Raw genomic sequence first — 17762 nt, forward strand, 5'->3', positions numbered from 1 at the left:
ATCAAGTAAACCTCCACCCACCTGTCAACCGGGCCGTTGGCACCTTCAGCACACGAGATAACTCAACTTGGTTTAGCTCGGCTCAACTTGGTGCAATCGCTTTATGCCAGCCAAACTGGCAGTCCAAAACTGCAGCAGACTTGATGTGAAAATTCACACTCTCCTCGCCGCACACAAAAAATGTCGAGCCGCGTCCGTCCCCAAAAATCGTCGGTGCTCTGGCACTTCATTAAATAGACGCCGTGGCGGCGCTTTTCCCCGCAAACAGAAAAAAGCGAAGAAAAATCCAAATGGAAAAAATTCGTGGATGTCGCTGGCGCTGACGACCGACCACACCCCCCACATTACTTGAATGCGGGGCTCAGCTCGGGAAACTTGCTTATTTTCACACATGCGCGGCAACAAAAAAACGAGAGGCACACATTTAAGCAACAAATTCGTGGACTTTTTTTTTGCCTCGCTCACATTGTTTATAATGACAATTCGCCGTTGTTGTTGTCGTCGACATGTGGCCATAAAGTTGTCGGTAAATAACAAACAGGCCTTTCCTCTCGTCCAACTTTTTCCTTTAAAAATACCGAAACAGCCGCCGTCAACTTTTGGAGTATCCTTTGTCGTCTGTTGAGAGGATTCCATCGCTGGAAATCCCGGGGCTAAAAGCCACTCAGTCTAAGAAGTATCCCATGGATTGCAAACAGAAAATATCAGCACAGGCCTTCAAATTTAAACCAAGTAAAAAGGAACTTTTTTTTAGGAACTTTTTGTAAAATATTTCTGAGTCTGAGATTTCCATAATAATAGCTTTATTTTAATTTAAATATTCATAAAAGCACATCTAAAGATAATTGCACTTTTGCAAATTTAAGTTATAATGGATCTTCATCAAACAACACCCGTAAATAATCTAAATTTTGAGTTTACCTACCAAAATAATTATTTATTCGTTGTTTTGGCTGAGATCACCTTTGCCGTAATTCAAAAACCTGCACTTGACTAAGTGAATGAATTATGGCGCCGACCTTGAGGCGCTCGATTTCATGTGGAAATAATTCCATAATTTGCCATGCTGATTACTTCCAACCGAAAGCTGACAACGCAATTTGTTTTTCGGAAATTCTTAACGTGTAATTGTCGTGTTGTCAGGCAAACAATGGACCCACAAAAAGGCAGCCCGAAAAGCGCGCTCAGAGAAAAATAAACAAATCCGCGAACCGACTTGGGGCCCCACCCAAAAGTCGTCTATTGTTTGACTTTTTTCCAACGGCTTCGGTCGCATAAATAACCAGAAATTAGCAGGCAAATAAGTCAAGTCGCATGTAAACTCGTTTTGGCATTGAAACACCTGCAAGGCGATTCTTGGCATATTCCGAGTGCTAAATCACCTGCCCGCCAGGCTGGAGGTAAAAGTTGAACTGGCTAATTTAAATTTATATACTGGAGATCTAAGCCGAGATGCGGCCCCCTGATTTATGCCCACCCGATTGTCACAGGCGATAGGGGAAATGATATACTATGCTATACTGTTTATGTGCTTATAGGAAATACGCATCGATGGAAATTGTATGCAAATGCGATTCGCAGATAAAGATTTGGATCTGGCTGGCATTGATGTAAGCAGAAGCCCTCAAGAGGTGTAGCAGCTCTTGTTGAACGGATTTGTCATTGGTTCTCTATCTGTTTTATTTCCCTTTATCCGATTGAAGGTGAAACGATGATGACGTATTGTCAGGGCTCCAATTTGGATTAGCTCGTAAGCTTACTGGAGCTGAACTTGCCTCGATATTGAACTCGGTTCGGTTTGCCTCGGTTCGTCGCGGCTGAATCAATCAGCCGAGATCCGAGGTAATTGGAGCTACAAAGCAGCAGGGGATACACAGAGCGGCAGGCACGTCTAAATCACTCATAAAAAAGAAATTCATCTTCATAAAAACGAAAAATGAAGGAAAAAAAAGGGAAAACAAAAACAGACACCGACACAGAGACAGGGTTATAAAAACCGGCAGCTCGTTCCCCACAAAAGTATCCAGCTGCGAGAGATAGTTTACTTGCGGTAATCACGCCAAAAAAAAAAACCAATGCCCCCTTCCCACTCCGCATCATAAACACTTGAAAAACTGTTGGAAATTTTTGATGTACCACTTACAAGTGGATCGGGCTTGAAAGGTTTTCTTTTCATCTCCTTCCACCTTTTCGTCCGAAAATTACATTTAATGTGTGTCTGAGATTTCGATAGAGGCGTGAACCTGTTGAGATACTTTCAAAAGTATCTTGTGGATGCCGGCATCCATTCTCGGCTCCATCGGCTCATCCTCAGCGGATAAAAACGGAGGAAAACACAACAGAACCGAAGAGAGAATCATCATTTGTTAGAACCTGTCGATTTGGATTCAGTTGGCAGCTCATCGACCCTAATCGCATTTGAAAGTTATCGCATCTGCGAGCCACGAAAGCTATGGCTCTGTTAATTGTCAGAGAGTTTGGCCTTTCTGCTGCCTTTTTTCTTTCTGCCTCGGCTTTCTTTTGGTAAAGTTGGCTAATTGCCATATTAACCTTTTGGCCCCCTGCGATGATGATGATGACGATGATAACCAAAGTCCGGCTGCGTGCTCGAGTTGTAACTGCGCCTCTGACTCTGACTTGGCTTATTTGCAAGTTGGATTTGATGACGGGCCCTGGACCAGTGAAAGTAATTAGTGGCTCACTGCTTGTTGGCAAACCGGCCTTAGGGTGAAAGCTGAGCTTTTAATTGCGCAGCTGTCGCCGCAGAAGCCGCATAATCAATCAGCTGGTTGTGTAATTGGGGTCTGGCAGGCCCAAAAGCGAAAGTGATCGGTTAGAAAATTCTGGTCGAGTGAGAGGGGTCAGAGATCGGGCGGGATTGAAGGTTAAGTGGCATTCAAATTATCTTTACATGGTTCTATTGTAAATTAAAATAAATATATATATAATAAGTGAATTATTATTTAAAAATACATTTTCCAAAAGGTTCACAGACTTTAAAGTTAAATAATTTAATAACACCCCAACCGAATAAAGGGAAATACACAATGAATAAAATATCCCTCGGCAATAATTATATCTTCCGCGATCAACCCAATGCGGCCATAATTTCACCCGGAATCGTCATATGAATAAGAATTCTCCCAAAGAACAAAGCTCTCACGCTCCCTACCTTCAACGCAACGATCTCCCCCACTTGGTTCCCATCCTGGCACTAAATCAACCCCCAGTGCACGGCATTCCGAAGTGTTTTCGAAAAACTGTGCCAAAGATGTCTTACTGCGATCTCTCGCCTTCCTCCTGCCCTCTCCCATGTCGATTATATCGAGAAGTGACCCCATACCAACACACACACTCGCGGATATAACCGATCTGGATCGGAGATCAGCAGCCAGGGAAAACAAAACCAAGTCAAGAAATGAACATCAAGCCGAGATGATTGTCATAATTAAGGATGTTGGATGTTGAATGTTGGCATCTGCCAGACGCATGAAGAACGGTGCAGCGGAGGGAGATTCTTCTGCAGCACTCGAGGCACTTGTAAAACCAACAGATAACCGTAAGAACGAGTTATTCTTTTCTTCAGTTTTTGCTGCCTGACTGCTCTGCTTTTGATTCACAAAAGACTGGCGCACAGAAGACGAAGCTTCCGGTGAAGTTCAGGTTTCTTCTCCTCATGTGTGCAACCCTCTTCGGCCGATTCTTCTGGCTCGTTTGGTTCAAGATCAGCCGCCACATCTCATAATTGCAGCTAAGCAAAATTATATAGCCCAAGTCAAGTCGAGATCCAGATCAGCAGGGAGAGAAAAGAGCAGCATGTGTATGAGGAGAGGGGTGGGCCACATGAGGGTCTCAGCTTGTCTGTGCAAATATTTCCAGGCGATCGGTCTTCGGACTCCACGGACTCTGTCCTCTGTCCCCTCCTCCAGCTGCAATCCACAACAATTACCGGCCGACTTGCGGCAATCTCTGTGGCAGACCAAGGCCTGCGAAAGGGGTCCCGAAGAGAGGCTCTGTATATGCGGGGCAGCCGCAGGGGGGTGGCCTCGCACTCGAGACAAATGTATATCATTCATCAAATTAAAAGTTCAACTGCATTGCAGCGTTTTGCCAGCCGGCCTGGCCCGACTCCTCAGCTCTGACTGCCTGTCTGCCAGCCGTGAGTTAAATTGAAAAGCTGGTGGTTCTAAAAGTTCTGGAAATCGGAGTTACAGCTATAATTTGAAGAAGAAAATCTTAAAATTTAATCCACCTAATACTATAAACTGTATTACAAATAATACATTTGAAGGACAACATCTTAAACCGAGTAACGCGACAAAATTCCTGAAAAATAAAGCTTTAAAAATGTAAATCGTAGAATGAATTTTTTCAATAATGCAATTTCCTAGTAGTAGTCTATCGAATAAAAAAATGTTTACGTTTGAAAATTACAAGTTATTATTGCGCATTATTATCTTGAGATTCTTCTAAAAATACAGATTTAAAAAAAAGTATTTTTAGTGACTATAGCCAAATGTTTGAGTCTTTCTTACCTACCTTAGTTGATCGTTCTATCATCTTAAACTTATATAAACTATTTATAACAATTTACTTAAATTTATGTTTAAAATATATCATATGTTTTCGAACTTATGAGCAAACCCTCGTTGCCTGGCAGCCAGGCTGTCATCTTGAACATGCAACATGACCGCAGCTCTGAGGCAACAACTGTTGCCGCCGACTGTTGCTCTATTTTACAGCCTGTTCTGCGGCGTTCTCCCCTCTCTGTCTCCCTCTGTAGCCCCCTCTCTTTCTTTCTCTCACCGCTATAGCCGACTCTTTCTCCTGCCAATCATTGGCTGAAGCTCGGGCTGCTCATCTTTCGACTTCATTCACTCAAACATCAGCTGAAGTGGCTTCTCCTTAACCCTGCCACACTCCATCAGCCCCTCGTTTTCCACTTGTTGCCGCTCGCTTGAATGCAAGTTTTTATTTTTATTTTTATTTTCATTTTCCCCGAGTCTGGCCAAAATGCTTATTAAAAGGGCTTTTCAACTCGAATGGCTTCCTTTTCGGAGGAACTCACACTTACACTCGCACGTAGTTGGATTATTTTATGGCCCTAGAACGAAACCCCCGCCCTTTGACCTCAGACCACAGCTCCGGCATGGTTATTTCTGTATTTGAAAATAACATTTATGAGCTTAAGATGGCTTAAGACTTTTTATTGGTTATTAGTTGTTGCCATTTCTGCTGCCAAACTGTGTGTGTTTTGAGTCCGGGATTTATGTCTTGATTTTGGTCTAAGGAAAGAAATCAAGGCTCCTAATAAGCTTAACACGTGCTGGTCATCCCTTTCAAGTGACTTTGCTTTTATTTTCCTCTCTGCAGGACTTTAATCTTTAATTGCTTTTCTGGGCGCTTTGGGGGGAGGCTATCCGGTATCCTTTCGGATGTGAGTTTTGTTTCAGCTTAGTTTATGTTTACCCAAGCGATTTTGGTAGCCCAAAAAGGAAAAAGAAATGGAATGGATAGGAGGGAACAGAATGGAGAGTAGGGGAACGAATTTAAACCAGAACTACAGAAACATTAAAAGCTTAGGAGAATGCTTTAAAATAGTTTAAACAAAAATAAACTGTTTAAAATAATAAAAGTTAAAATGAAAAATAAATCCCAAGCTATCCTTATGTCTTCACAAAACATTCGATACAATAATTATGCCAAAAATCTGAACCTCCCCATTGATTGGTGCCCATTAATCCCCGACCAGTTTCCCCCTACGTCTTTTGATTTCAAGATCGGGCGGTCTGTGGGATGATTCATCGGCGGCAATTATGCCCAACATGGCAATTATGCAATTTTCCACCGGCCCCGAACACTTGTCGCACTTTAATGGCCAGTTGCCCGTGGCCAAACGACCATATCCGATGATTCACACGCCTCCCGGCCACTTGGATATGTAGCGAATTCCGCATGCCCAGATGCAGATATCTACGCGAAGAGCTGGAATCTCTGCACTTGAGACAATGGAGATCAGAAAGTCTCGACTGGCATCCGATAGCTTTGGCGACCGCACATGACTAAGGCCAAGATGGAGATGCGAGATGAGAGATTCGAGATGAAGATGAGAACGAAGATGAAGATACATACCTGGAGGCGGCGGAGCGGACTTCAAACAAGTGCCGCCGTTCGCATAGCTACCCCGGCTATCTGCAGCTAACTGTAATTGTATCTAACAGCTACGTTTGACAGGCCGGAGCGGCAGAACGCCACAAAAAGCCATCCCACCGCAGTTGCAATGGCAACGCGTCGCCATGGAACTGGTCTGACTTTTTATGGCCAGCAGACAACAAACGGCATCAACGCGTGCTGGCAGCTTTCATGCCATTGAATCTATAGACGAAACTCGGGCCACCCAAAAATGGTCAACGTAGCGCCACTCGAAAGAGCGAACGAAGCCGACAGATACAGATAGTTCGGGCAACTAGCAGATACAACTTCCCTCCGGCCTTGGACGGCACTTGGCTTAGTTACTTCGATTTCTGCCTTTTGCCTTTGAATTATGGGTTGGAATCAAAAAGTAACCATTATTTAAACCTTAAAAAAGGGGGAGTGCCCCTTGGAAAAAAATAAACAAAGCTAGATTCTAGGGAACTGCAAAAAGTTGCTGGAATTGAGAAGTTCTAAATGATAGATTTTGTACAGAGAAAAACATTTTGAAATTCCTAAAATCATATTGTAGGTATTTACAATTTTAAAATATCAAATATATCCCATAAAATTCCAAATAAAACAAATTATTTAGGAAATGTTAAGAACTAAAGATATTTAATTATTTGTTTAGCTTACAAAACAAGTGCCACTTTAATTATCGATTTCTGTGGTGTTTCCACCCAGCAAGTAAAAATTAAACATGAAAACAACTAGGAGTAGCCCTCTGGACTTGAGGGAACTATCAAGTGGAAAACTAAAATGGAAAAGGAGAAGGAACACGAAAAGGAGCGAGAATCGAGCGAGTGAGGGACCAAGTCAGTTTGGGGAGCGGAGTCAACACGACAACACTTGGCAGGTCGACAACAGCCCGGGGGAAATTCTGGGGGATTGGGAAATGGGCATCGAGCGTCAATTGAGTGGCAAACTGGAGCTGGAGGACCTCCGCATCCGTTCGCCCCGAACACTCCACTATTGTCTGAGTAAATAATAACTTATGTGTGGTGTCAGGGCCAAAATCGAGCAGGATGGCCACGGAAATCCACACAGCTTTTCCCGCCCCCTCCCAATCAATGCCAGATGGAAATGTAAGGAAAGCCCAACTCTAAGTTCGATGGGCTTTCATCAGTCGGTTATTTGTAACCATCGAAGGCACTAAACTCGATCCCGAGCCAGGCACATAATGTTAACCCGTCGAACACAAACTTTTTGCCAGAATTTGTCAGTGGAACAGGAAAAAAAGAGAGGAAAAAGGAAGGGAAAAAATGTTTTATGAAAGGGAATTTTGTATGAAAGTAACTAAAACCCGGAACGAGGACCCAGAGCCAGAAACTCTGGCAGTTAAGTGCAAATTATTGGTTCGGAATTAGTAGAGCGAGAGACCCCGAGAACAGGCGGGATGTAGATATAGAGTGTACAGAACCAGCCGAGCTTTTGTGGTTGCATTTGCTAATGGAAAACTGGGATGGCCCCGTTTCTGCAGCGAACCTAAACGTGGCAAATAAAAACTGGGAAATTTGCATGGCCCTGCAGATAAATTTTCAACACTTGCACTTCCCAACAGTTATTCCCAGAAAACCGGCGTAAACATTTTCACCCAGCCGACATTTGATTACTCAATGGTTGCTGCGTTTGCAAATGCAGCAGAATCGGAGGGGGAAAAATAAACAGTTTTATTAAAGCGAAAGAGCAGCTTGTGATTCTTGGCTCCCAGAAACAATATTTATGTGGCATCGACTTTATCATAGAGTGTTTCAATTTCCGAAAGGCCGAGGCCCGAATGGCTAAGCGCCTTAAGAGTTGTAAATAAAATCAATTGATTTCTTATTTATAAAGCGAACTCGAGAGCTGCCACCTACTAAGCCCTTGGCAAACATGACAAAAGAAGCCGACGCAGATCCCGAGCCGGAACAAGTAAACAAGGCCATAAATAAATTATTTGCTTAGGAGCAGACTCAGCAGTCAGTCGGTGAGGAGGAGTCGGGAGTCAGAACTAGGCCTCCTGGGGGAGGTGTGCAAATATATATGTATAGAAATACCCACTCGCATATATATATTTATTTTTTCGTGTTTCCGCTTAGTAAACACAACTGAAATGACAAAAAGGCAGCGATGTCTTGACCAACTTGAGGAGTTTCATTCCCATTTCCCCCCTGGAAACATTATCAAGGCAAACAGCGGCATAATGGAGGACCAGCCTGAGGACTGCAAAATAAAAAAAATTATAAGAGCCCGGGAACTATTACGCTGTGTGTGGTCTAGGGAATAGGGCTGGGTCATTGTGATAAATAAGTAAATAGCCGGAGACAGGCTCAGACCTCAGACCTCAGAACTCAGACCTCAGATCGATTTATGCAAAGCTCTGCCGGCCCACAGAACAGCGCTTTTAGTGACATTAAGGGGCGTGGTCCTAAATGTTTAATGGCCTGCAAATAAAAGTTATGCCATCGCAGGCTGCGGACATTAACGAAGCGGAAGATTATATCTGTGGCAAAAAACGGGCAGAGGAAATGGAAATCCGCTGATAAGCCCAACTCATTTGTGGCTTAGTATAATGAGCCTAAATCACATATGACTTGCAAAAACATTGAACACTACATGAACAGCACTTCGAAGGACAAAAAACAGAATTCAAGAAATAGTTACACTTGTAAATAGTTAGCTAAAAAATAAGGAAAATATATAAGAATATTTTTTAAAACAGAAAAATATTTCTTTAAAAAAATGATTATCGGGGCATAAACTCTTGCCAATAAAATCTCAAAAATATATGCAAAGAGGGTTTTGAAGAAAACTTCACCATGCAAATTAGCAATGTTTTTTTGTCACCTGATTAAAAGTTCAAAGCTGAAATTAATCATTGTTAAGCGACGAGCACACCTTGGGATGCTAAAAAATATGCATGATTTCTGGGGAATCGGCGATAGGTGAAACCAGAAATGAATGAAGATTAAAATGAGTGTCTATATATAAAGCCAGATCGTTATGTCATCGCTTCGCACAGACATCAGCACCCAATTAACCTTAGCAATAAATTTTTATAAAAATTCACATTGCCTGCTTATCAAGGGAAACAAAACATTCCTCGCTATATACAAGTACTACATATATAGAGATGCATGTTTACATGGATTCATTTGGTGGATTTGCATTGGCTGCCGATCCGTAATTACGCTAAACGTTATGCGCATTTATTTCCCATTGATTTTGCATTTTAAATTTCCTTCGTGATTTCATTTGAGAGCTCCGCATGAAATAGATTGGTGTGTAGGAAATGTTAAGCGTTAATTTATATAGTTCAAAGTTGATTACTCGACATGTTTTTGTTAAAATATGCAAATCTGGTGCTTGAACAACTTTAATATGCAGTCTCTGGCCAAAGAGCCAAAAACTAGTTTACGGTCAACGTTTTTTGGATGCATAATTCCCCAGAAATGGCTGACCAAATGACTTTTTATTTAGCTCACATTATATGCTCATAATAAATGAGAGCAAAGTGGGTGGATGGCTTTAGTGGGTCATCCTAATGAGGTCCGAAATTTCGGTCACTCCCAAATATTTTTCGCAGACATTTGTTGTTTGAGTGCAAGTGTTTTTCTCTCTCTGGACGGCCGGTTGCATTGACCCAATTTGTTTATTTATTGAAATTGCTTTTATGGGTAACCCGAGACAGAGTGTCTACCTCGCTTTCGTCCCCCAAATAGTATCTCTTCAATCGACAATCTACAATCATTTTGTGGCCCCGGCACACTCGGCTTCAATTATTATTTATCGATTCCAACTCAATTTGTCAACTATATATTTTCCACAGCCACTCTCTGGTGGGCTAGTGGTATAATTTGGCATTCGATCCGATGCATGATTCATTCGAGGCTGTGTACAATTTTGATGCTGTGATTCCAAAGGCGCTCCAGATCAAATGAGCTTTGTACAGCTAGACTTCGACTTTGAGGACACAGCCGTGGAAATTAAATTATAAATTTACACAGATTTATTCTACAAAGTCCTCGGGGCATGATTTCGCCCGCTTACCAAATCTCTGACCACCCACAAATCGGTATAAATGACTTTATTGCCTGGGGGCGTTGGATGTTGGATGTTGGATAACATGTAGAGAGCCATTTTGTGGATCCCAAAACGTGCAGCTCCCCTCCCCTTTTCCCGTCCCCTTGACATTGTCACCTCAGTCTGTCTGCTGCTGTAATTGCTTAGTCTAATTTATGCCAGCGGACGAAGCAAAGTCAATGTCGTCGTAATGGGCAAAATGAAACCGAAATGGAAAAGAGACCAAAACAAAGACAGCAACAACATGAGACACAGCAACAGAAACAAAAACAAACAGAGCCCCCAGACAGCGACATGAAAAAGCGTTTATCTAAGCAAAATGTTACCAAAGTCCGTAATTACAATTTATTGCAGGTAATTATGTAATTTTCGTGACGGATTTTGTTGTTTAGAGCTTCAACGAGGGGAGACAAAACTAAGTGCGTGCGTACACAGAGAGAAATATATGAAGAGTGTAGTAAATATTCGGACTACTTTTTATTTTTTCCTACTATTTTTAAAAATTAGTTAACTGACTGTAAAACAATATTCTACATCTGCTAAAAAAAATGTTCAAATAATTCTTTAAAATAATAATTCTATCTTCTTGTAAAAATAACAAAAAAATTAAATTTCACTCTACTTGAAAGGTACATCTTAAGTTATATTGTTTTTTTTTTGTATTAATTAACTTCTTTATTTTCTCTGTACGAAAGTACTTTAAAACCCCCCACCAATTCTCCCCATGCGTACCTATTTTAAATGAGTTTTCGGATCGGAAAACTTGGCCGTCTGATTTTTAGGAGCCCATTGCATGTGGCATGCAACGTTGATTGCCGTTGACCATCGCTGGAAATCTTAGCTGGTGTTGCTCCTTGTTTTTGCTGCCTCGCAAGTTGTTTGATTTCTTGTTTGCTCAGTCAGCTCGTTGTCATTTCCTGTCCGAGGCTGGAAAATGGACAAATGCCATGAGGATGCAGCGAGATGACTGATTCTCTGGCCGTTTATTCTAACCCTTTTCAAGACGTTCTCGTTTGGATCTGAGACACGCATTTCCTGCTGGGATTATTAAGGATTGCGACAAGTCAATCGATTAATCATTGTGGGAAAGTAAATTCAATTGAAAAATAGAGATTGCACACTGAAGAAAAAACTTTTGAAAAATGACTGCTGATATGCATTTAACTTCCCAAAATTTCCCATAATCAATGGCTCTTTTTACAAAACTTCCATGACACTTAAGAATCATCGCTCTTCTCTTTTTCTGATGACGTTTGCCAATTAAAACCCCAAAGCTATCTAAATCACATTAGTCCCAAAGAATGAAAGAAAGAAATCCCTGCTCCAACCGCTTCCGTTGAAAATTGAAATTGAAATTTAATTTGCGCAGCGAGCTGGCGAAAAAAAGCGCCAGCTCATCAACGGCGGCATTAGTTTGCACATATTCAAATCAGTTTTTTATTTGCCGAACAAAGGCTGCAAAAGAAACGGGGGAAAATCGTTAAAATAAAAACAGTTGAAGAGGTGTTGGGTAAGCGGCGGAAAGACAGGAAATACGTTTGGCCAACTAAACAGGGAAAATGCCGTGGAGAAAAACTGGAAATCATTGTGCTGCGCACCAGTCCCTTGCCATCGCCTCCACCTCCACCTCCTTCACGGGCATCATTAACATATATTTGAAAACGCAGAGGAATTCCGCTCTTGCCATCAGCCAGCGGGTTTTGTGGGTCCTCATGAAAATTTGTAAGTATGTTGGACTTGTCACTTGCACACTTCATGACCATATTTGTCACATTTGCGCCATGTTCGCGTGGCCAAGGAGCCCGCGGGGCAACCATCCAGGGGTCCGGCATTGGGTCCGCATCCTGTGGCCCCAGTACTCGTAACCCCCGGTGCCCGGTCCACCCTGTTCCATGGCTCTTCCCTCGGCGGGCAAATCAGATGCGCAACTAACGAGCAACAACCACGACAACGACAACGACGACGACATGGAAATTCGTTCGCTCTGCGTTTTGCCATTCCGAGTGGACCACAGGGTATCACAGGGTATGGTGGAAAAGAAGAGATTTAACAATAAATATTAAACCTTTTTACACAATTATTAAATTCAGTAATTTAATTTCTAGAGTTTTTAAGCAATTAAATGTTAAGTGAGTCTATTAAATTAACTAGGGTATATTTTAGTAATTTATTAGCATCACTTGTTTGTAGGGAAATAATAATAATATTGTATTTATCTATGTTTTAAATTAAATTTATTTTTATATTAAAAATTCAATTCAAATCTTTAATTCTCTAAAAAACAAATAAATAGTTTGAATATTTTGTAAACTTGGATTTTCTAATCTGAAGGTGTGGGCAAACTTCTCCTCTCCGAGTCTCTCCTAAAGGCACCTGAGTTTTTCGTACTTATATTGGTCATCAAACCTTCTAAACGAAGTGAACAAATTACAGGACACTCCCCATTCGACTCCCCTTTTTAGTTTGGCATTCACAACATGCTTTTATTGTTTTGCCGGCTGCTACTCCAACTGCTGCCGCTGCTGATGCTGATGCTTTCTGCGGTTGCCGCAGACGCCTTCTGGCCATATTTGTATGAATAAATGCGTATTTAAGCACATACTTACAACACTTGCCATGTATGGAGCCAGCAGCCCCAAAAGACAAGGGACACTGGCTGGGATCAAGTGGGGGAGGTGGGTCGGGGGAATTCCGTGACCAAGGGACCCAGGGACCCAGACAAGGGACAGTTCCCAGTGGCAATAGGCGAGGCCCGGCATTTTGCATTTTCCCTCATACGCTTTTCCACATTTTCAGATATATTTTCCAGCAGCGGCTCAGACTCACATTTGCTTTATGATGCTGCTGCTGCCTCACCTCAGTGGCTCCTTTTGCAGCATATTAAATTGCGGAAATATTTCAGCTGCGAAAACAGTTGCACAACCAAATTGCCGAGCAAACAATTTATTAATTAAGCCCGGACAATTTGTTAAACTCTTTTTTTACGGCAAAAGGAAACCTATTCAAATGCAAAATTGCCATTTGAGTAATTGAATATTAAATAATTATCTAAAGTTTATCTAGGTAAAATCGGATATCGGCCGGCAAGGTCAGAAAAAGTCTAATTAATGCATGATATTAAATGGAATCAAGTGCTTCGGGAAATAGGGAAAATGAATATCACCGTTCAATGGAACTATTAAGGCATTAACATAAATAAATAATTTAAATTGAAATTAAAAAGAAAAATGGCCAGGGAAAAGTGTGAGCAAAAAATAAGCTTGATAAAAAAATTGGATGTTATGAAAAAATTGCCTGTCCCCAGAGCGATTCCACTCGAAATACATTTAAATGAATATTTTAAGCAAATCATAAATTGCCGACATACAAACCTCTTTGCCATATTATTAAAAATTTACGATGCTGCAGCTGGATTAAATAATTTATGGTTTTTTGCACATTATTCTCGTTGCAGGCGGCCCTCCATCAACAATATGTTTGACGGCAAGTTCCGGCATTGGAATTGAATTTAATAAAATAAATTAAGCCACCGGGCGGAGTGGGTCAAAAACACACACAGTTTGAATTGTTAATGAGCATCGGCAAAAAGTGTTAAATGCTGATGACGCTGCCTCTGCCGACGCCGCTGTCGCTGATTCAACGGTGCTGAAAAGTCAATTAAAGGTAATCAAATCGAAACTGATTGCATTACAACACCGGCGACAATAATTTTAATTCGCATTGATGTTGTCACTTATTTCATTTCATTTTCTGCTAAATACAACAATTAATTGGGGACAGTCGGCTGTCAATCCTTAGACCCCTTTACGATTGCCAGCCCCCCTCTACGCCCCTGCTGACGCATTGCGGTTTTAAACGCGCCGTCTGACGGGTTTGCTGGCACGCGGTTTTTCTCGCTACTGCGTTTGCAATTTTTTGGTTTCGGTTTCAGGTTGTTTTTTCAGCAACTGCATTGAAATTTGAGGATTACGGTTAGGATTTGTTATGTTAAAGGGGCTTATGAATTAAGCCCATGACATTAATATGATACAAATGGTAAACCAGTCTCGGTGATTCATTTTTTGTATTTTAATCATTTACAGAAATAATGAATTACTTTTTTCTAGATTAATAAACAAACATTTAAATTATTTACATTATTATTTATTGTAGGAAATTAATTAATAGTTAAATGAAAGCACTTATTTATATTTCAAAAGTTTAACATGGGTATTCAAATTTGTAAACTATTATTATGAAACATCTGAGTAAATCCGAAAGCAATTCTTAGGAAATAAAATAATAAATTTCTTTATTTAGCGATTTATTTAATACTTTTTAAAGGCAATCAGTCCCCAGTACTTTATTTTGTTCAATCAAACGCAACTTTTGCGAGACTTTTTGGGGTTAACCAGAACAACTTGAAGCCAGCAACAGCAACAACATATGCACACTAATTGCAAGTTGTTAATGTTGGCCAAACAGAGCGGGCAACTCAATTGAAAATCTTTGGCGACTCTGAAAACTTGGCAAAGTAATATAAATCACCCAAGGGATCAGGGGAATGACCCGGGGAGAACTCGAGCCCGAACTCAAGAACTCGAGAACTCGGGGCTGAATGGTCGCCGGTTTAATGACGCAAGTAATTGCAACAGCAGCAGCAGGCAACTAGCAACTGCCAGCAGCAACTTGCAACGCGATCTGAAAACTGCAAAGGGGCTAGACTTAATGAAAATCAAACAAAACAAGCTGCGCAACAACAATAACTCAAAGTCGGTCAACTGTGCAGGGGAAAACGCTGTCGATTTCCCCTCCCCGAAAAGCAATAATTGATAAACGAACATGGGCGAACAGATGTACAAGTGTTCAAATGAATGAATCAAGCTCAATGACGATGATATCGAAGACATGCGAGCCAAATCAATTGATTTATGCAGCTGAAGTTGCCTTTGAGGACGGCCATATCGAACGCATTTAATTGAAGGCAGTAATTAAATTAATGACTCCCCGACTCCGGCGAAAAGTCTGGCTTTAATTAAGTCAAGGAATGACGGGCTGGCCGCTCTAACTAGACAACAGTAGACACTCTGGCATGAGCAACATAATTGTCACGCAATTCTTCGGCCCAGGCCAATGCACTCGCAATCGCACTCAAACTCGCACTCACACTCGCTCATTGCATTCAGAATGCGGAAGTTAATTCATTTTTTGTAGGGAAACCTGAAACGCGCCAAAAAAAATATACTGAGCCATGGCAACGCGTTTAAAACAGCGCCTGAAACGCGCTCAGCGAATTTAGCTGACAAAACAGTTTCAGAACGTGACTTTTGTTGAAAAGTGTTTACAATGCCGATAGCACTAAAAACACGATAAGTAGTTATGGCGTATTTATGTGTGAAATAAATATTAAATGCAAATCTTGAAAGTAAATGTTTTTCTTGTATTTAAAAACTAAAAAGTAATCTCCTTAATTACCCCAAACTCTTATATAAATATTTTCCTTTTAAGAAACAATTTTCTTAGCCAATTTACTCCTTTGAGCTTTTCCTAAAAATGTCTTATGATGTAATCAAATCTGCCATTTTATTGCATTCCTTGGTGGCGAGCATTTTTTCGCACTGCTCACCCCATTACTTACATATATCATTCCTCTGGCCGTCTTGGGCTTATGTATTCATAATTAAATTAATTAAATTCTTGCGCTTCAATTAAAATCTTATTAAGTTTCCGTATGCCCAGGCCCCCCTTACCCCATACACTTTTCCCTTTGGAACAATGGGGGAAACTGAAAAATTGCCGAGAACGAGAGCCAGAATGGTGGCGAATGAGGGATGAGCGGCAGACAAAGAGGAAAAAGCGGGAAATGAAAAACTTCTTACAAAGCTTACTTATTCACACATCACACAGGCAACTGCAGACTTTTCACTCGCAAATACTTTTCCTGTCTCCAACATACACACACGTTAAACATTATTCAACGGCCAGGAAAAAATGAGGAAAAATATCGTCCTGCTCTGCTCCCTTGTTGGTCCTTTTTTGGGTGCTGCCAGCAGCCAGCAGCCAGCATGGGATGCCAAAAACAAACAGGACGAAGAAAAATGCTTGCCGACCATGTGGTTCAGTTGATGTTGCTGCCGTGTTGCAGTGTTGCTGCTGCTGCCGTTGCACATATTGCTGCTGCATTCTTCGCATAAATTTCGCCATCGCACTTAACTCATGTCTCGGGGTCTCTCTTTAAATGAGTCTGGTTAGCTCTCGCAATTCTTGCACTGAAAGAAATATTGTTCAAGTTGGTATTTTCCAAAGTATAATTGAAATGGAAAACGCGAAGGTTTTTTACATTCTACTTTGAATTCATTAGTTACCTATATATTTTAGCTGCAAATTTATTCTCAGCCAAATTAAAAAAAATTAAAAAACATTTTTTTGGTCAATTTAAGACCAAATAAATTGATAATTAATTAAGGAAAAACTTTTCTTTGAGTGAATTTATCTCCTTCTCGTTCCCGCTCGGTTTGAGCTCGGAGCATAAACAATGGTGCTGCTTAAAGCAAAAAACCACGCTGCCCCCTGCCCCCCGACCACTCCCTTTACCTTGGTTTTCAGCCACGTAGAACTCTGCACACATGTGACGCCGCCCACCGAGACCCCCTCCCCAACGGCCTTGCCTCATGTAAAATTCAGCGGGGCAGCGGAAGAGCAGAGGCAGCGGCAGCGGCAGCAGGCAAAAAGTTCAGACTTATTTTATACTTTTTTTGTACTTCATCGTTGTACAATGTTGAGCGTGGAAATTTAAAAGCAAATGCAAACAATATGGAACATTTTAAATGCACCGTGGAATGGAAAACGAATAAAAGAGGTGAAAAGTTCGAACTTTGTAATTTTCTCAACTCTTATCTGGCATTCAACAGAACATTTTCATTCAAAAAGTAACGATTTTATCTGGCTAATTAAAATAAATCCCATCTCCCTAATTGATTTACCCAATATCTTGGTAATCTTCGATTTTTAGAAAAACTAACAGTTAGAGAATTTCAAGTACTTTGGATGAATTCCGAAGAAAACATTCCACTGACTATTTCATTACCTTTGCTTCACTGTACCTTTTTGTAGACGGGACAGCACCGGGCCAAGTAAATCACCGCAACTGTGAAACTAAATTTCCAGGGCACTAAATTTACGCACATCCAACTAAACCCGAGCGAAACTGAAACCAGCCTGAACCCCAGTTAACCCCAAACCGAGTGGAGCAGTGTAAGCTGCCCGCTTAGATCCTTGTCTCACTCTCTCTTTTCCTTTCTCCGGCTGTCTCTGTCCCTGTCCCTGTCCCTGTCCTTCCCCCACTTCCTTTCCCTTTTGTTATATCCTTGCCGTGCAATTTTCACCATTTTGTGGTGCACTTTGCGCCTGGCCGCGATTTTGCGAAAGATTTATGGCCCCCGACATGGAAACGGAAGCGCTGCTGTCCAGGCCACTAAGTCCAGCTGCAGGTATGCACCACCCACAGCCCACAATCCACCGCCCAA

General features: G+C 41.4%; 1 protein-coding gene across 1 annotated transcript in view; it reads left to right on the forward strand.

Annotated features, from left to right (window-relative positions):
• caps (capricious) overlaps positions 1-17762 on the forward strand; it is a 52789-nt gene that overhangs the window by 24567 nt on the left and 10460 nt on the right. The window lies entirely within an intron of this gene.

The sequence above is a fragment of the Drosophila takahashii genome, chromosome 3L (genome assembly GCF_030179915.1).
Source record: "Drosophila takahashii strain IR98-3 E-12201 chromosome 3L, DtakHiC1v2, whole genome shotgun sequence".
NCBI lineage: Eukaryota > Metazoa > Arthropoda > Insecta > Diptera > Drosophilidae > Drosophila > Drosophila takahashii.